Source organism: Hyaena hyaena, unplaced genomic scaffold (genome assembly GCF_003009895.1).
Source record: "Hyaena hyaena isolate Hyena2069 unplaced genomic scaffold, ASM300989v1 scaffold_1205, whole genome shotgun sequence".
NCBI lineage: Eukaryota > Metazoa > Chordata > Mammalia > Carnivora > Hyaenidae > Hyaena > Hyaena hyaena.
The window spans coordinates 199,643-204,363 of record NW_024081836.1 but is presented as its reverse complement, the minus strand read 5'-3'; positions in this window follow the sequence as shown (position 1 = coordinate 204,363).

Below are 4,721 nucleotides of genomic sequence, written 5' to 3'. Positions count from 1 at the left end.
TGTCCCCCCCTAAGAAATTGGTGACAGTGACCGATTGCATAGTTACTCTATCTTGATTTAATCTTCAATTCAGCTGTTAATGAATTTCATCAATTGATACGTTTAAATGAGTGACTGAAGCCTGCTTGGACAAACAGTTCAATGGGTGACAATCACTTGGACTAAAAGCTTCAGTTGAATAATGAAATATGCTGAAAACAAGAAATTTAAACATCTCCAAGTGGGAGACATAAGATTTTGGCTTTGTACGTATCTGCCAGCCATTAAAAAAATGTACATGTTCATGTACACACATGCACACACACTTTGGAGGTCAGAAGAGTTATGTGAAAAATTCAAAAAGTTCTTTTGCTACATCTAAAATGATGCATTCTTTTTTGGTTATATCCCTTTTTGGTGGATCATAATTTGTTATACCTTGTATGTTTTTCCTTTAAAGACAGACAGTTTGAGGTTGTTCACTTTCATTTTCAGCAACCACTAAAATGCATCAGAGGAGAGAAGTAGAGAGGGGCATGTTACCAGTTCTTTGTTTAAAACCATTATAATGCCCTTTTAAAAGTGAAAATTGTTGGAAATTATTGAAATATATTCAATACATATTTGATAGATGTATAATGTAGGTAGAGAAAAGTGAACAAATAATAATTGTGCAGTGTAATTATTCACAAAATGATCACATGCATGTAACTGTAACCAAATTAACACAGAATATTACCAGATTCCAGAAGTCCTCTTTTACCCAATCCCTGTTATTATATTTATTATCCTCCCTTAAGGGGAAAAATTGCTAATATCTAGACAATTTGCTTCTTTTGGTACTTCACACATATGGATTCAGAAAGTATGAATTATTTTGAGTGTGGTTTATTTAATTCACATGTTTTGAAATACATTTATGTCACACAATGCAGTAATATATTGGCCATTGCTGAATAATCTTTCATTATGCTATATATGTATAGAGAGAGTTATAGTTATTTTTATATCCATTCAACTGGTTATATATATTGTTTCTAGTTTTTGTTTGTCTTATATAATATTGATGTGAATAATTTTGTATATATTTTAGTATTTATCTGCGTACACTTCTCTTTGGTTATGTACATAGGAGTGGAATAACACATCATATAGTAAATACATGTTTAGATTTTAGTAAATGCTATCAAAAAGGTTTCCGAAATGGTTGTGATCATTTCAATACCACATACTACCTCAGGAGAGTTCTAATTGCTTGAAATCCTAAGTCAGATTTGAAATTATCACTTTTTAAAAATTTTAGTTAATGTAATTTTAGTGTAGTGATGGTATTAGACTGTGATTTTAACCTGCATTCTAATGACAAATGTTGTTGAATGTCTTTTCATAATTTTTATGAAGTTGGCATACCCTTTTTGTGAAGTTGTTCAAGTTTTGGAATTGGTTTTTATTATTTTCCTGATTAATTTATAGGAGTCATTTACATATTCTGGACATACATCTTTTAGTGGATATTTGTAAAATGATTGTGTAATTCGTTGACTAAGTGATAACACATTTGAGTATAAAAGATGGTTCTATTAATATTTAACACTGGGACAATAGGCCAAAATCAGACCTAATTAAAAGTAACCATAATATATAGTGATTTTGTAATGTGTGTAGCAAATATTCCCTCCTTGGTGGCTTGCCATTTTTTTCTCATTGAGGTGTTTTTTAAAGGACAGAAGCCCTAAAATGTAATATGGTCCAATATTACTTTTTGTGTTCTTTAAGTCAAGTCTATTTCAAAACTATTTATTTTTTTGGTCTTTTTTTCTACCCATCCCACATTGTCTTAATTACTAGAACTCTTTAATAATAGATTTTGTAATCCAATAGTAATCTCTTCAACTTTTTCTTCTTTTTCAAGATGGCCTTAACTATTCTTGCCCTTTGGCATGCCTCTATACATTTTAAATTTGGCTTGTCAACTTTCATAATAAATCTGCTGGGATGTTATTGATTTTGTTTACATATTTAGAGAGACTTCAATTATTAGGAATGGTATAGCTCTCACTAGAAAAATATATCTATTTTTTATCAGTAACGTTTTCAAATTTTCTGTATATTGTTTTTGTACAACTTTAAATAGATTGACTTTTATGTATTTGGTGATTTTTGTATTCTTCTCAGTGATACTTCTAGAATAAGTTATTTAAAAATTTCCACTGATACAAAAATTTATTTCTTAATAAAGACAGTTTTATTTGCCCTTTTTTAATTATTACATATTTTATTTATTTTTCCTATCCTATATAAAGAATCTAGTACAAATTTTATTGCAAGTGGTATTAATAGACATTCTTTTCTCATCTGTATTCTCAGGCAGAAAGGACTCAATATTTCATTTTTAGAATGATGTTTCCTGAGGCTTTTCAAGAAGATGTATTTTACAAGATTATTATTTCTAGTTTTAATAATAATTTTTAATATTGAATTTTTCAAATTTTTAATGTATTTATTTTGATGATTTAAATTTTCTCACTTATTCTTTAAATGTGGTGACAGTTATGAATTGATTTGCCAATTGCTGAACCAGTGTTGCACTATTGGTATAAATCAACCTGGTTATTATATTTTTCTGATTTATATATTGCTGGACTTATTTTTCTCATATTTTGATTAAGTTTGTTGTGTCTATGGTCATGATTGAAATATTCTACAATTTTACTTTTCATAGGAGTGTTTAGTGTTAGTAACAAGATTATGCTACCTTCATAAAATGTTTTGGAAAATATTTTTTTGTTTGGGAAACAATTTAGATAATGTTACTATTAATATGTTGCACGGATTATCCTTACCCCTCACTCTGCCTCTGGAATATTCTTTCTGGGAAGGTTTCAATTAGATATTTGATTTCTGTAATAAATTTGAACAAATCATATATTCTTTTTTCCTTATTTTAGTTCTGGAGTGTTGTGCTTTCCAATAGTGGTTTCCATTTACTCTAAATTGTTCAGTTAGTTGAGATAGCATGTATTCTCCTGGGATTTTTTATGCCTGGTTATTTTTTATTGAATTCTAGTCTTTGGATATGAGATACTTTAGAGGTTTTTTTTGCGCTTTAGTTGAGGCTATCTTCATTAATAGAGTAATTATTTTATGCCCAGAAAGCAGTCAGACAAGATAATCTCATCCAGTCAATATTGAGCATCATTTTGTAAGACCTTGCTTATTTGCTGTTCATCCTTAGTCCCTTGTACCAGAAATGATAGCCCCACTGGAGAGCATGTGATTATTATCAGAGCGTTGTTAATTGGTGAGACCCAAATTCCCTAGCTGCATGGGAAAGTCAAAAGTGTTGCTGTTTTCTCAACTTCTCAGTGCCCATTAGGAAACAGCAAATATATCAAGTGGAAAAGAAGTGTCTAGTGCTAAGCTTACAACTCTGGACCACCCGTTCCTTTTGGCAACTTGCCCCACAAGTCTTCAGTGCACCAGAAGGACCTTGTCCTAGTGTCTAGCTATTCAGAATCTGTGTAAAGTAGGCTGCCAGTTGGACTGCAGAGAATTTTGAGGAAATTCCCAGTAGAGATTGTATTTTTTTTTTTTTGTCTTCACTGTGTGCCTAGGAATGACAGTTCCTCCAGATACAAAAGAAGGAACAGACCAATACTAAGAGATTGATTTTTATGTCTGTTACAGAGTATGGGTAATGCAATTTTACTAATTAGATACCGTTTAATTTCAGAGTATCTACATTTATATAACTATAATGTATTAGATAAATTAAAGATTCCTCAGAATTAATCTGAAATATTAAAAAAAATTCAGGGATTTAGTCATTACTGTAACATCAGAATCACAAAGAAGAGACACAAGATATTTTTGTTTTTATGTTCATATTTCAAAATGTCTGATGGAGCTGGTGAAGAGCTTTAATTAAAAGTGAGATATAATTTCTGGTAAAAAAGCCAGTTGTCAGTTTAGAAAGAAAGATGTTACAATCAGCTTTTTAAATCTGATGGTATTTTAGAGAGAGGAAATAAGTGTAGCACTTTCTGCAAATTAGACAACTATAATTTTAAAAGTTTTTAAGAATATGAAAGAAGGGCATTTATGAAAATCAAGAATAAATTATAACATTGTACAAAAAATTCTATATTTGGCATCTCAGCTCATTTACCAACTAAATAATGTTGGGCAAGCTATTTAACCTCTTCAAATCTCAGTTTACTAATATTTAAAATAAATCTAGGGTTTCCTGGGTGGCTCAGCTGGTTAAGCTCCTGACTTTTGATTTCAACTCAGATTGTGATCTCACAGTTATGAGATTGAGCCCGTGTTGGGCTCTGAACTCAGTGTGTACCCTGCTTGAGATCTCGCTCCCTATCTCTCGGCCCTTTGTCCTACGCATGTGTGTGCTCGCTCTCTCTCTCTCTCAAAATAAATAAAGTTAAGAAAAATGTAGATCTACTAACACTGATCTCAGATAACTCTTATGAATATTAGATGTGATAATAGGAACAAGCTGTGTGAACAGAGACAGACACCTATCGGGCTTGTATTGAACAAAACATTTAGTGTGCATAATCTAATTGAATACACAGATTTTATTAATAATAATTATTAATGTTATTAATAGTGTTTTGTTGAAACAAAATAATAGAAATATTTGCCAAATCTACAGTTCCCATGGTCGATGACTTTTTTTTAAATTAAATTTCTTAATGTTTATTCATTCTTGAGAGACAGAGAGA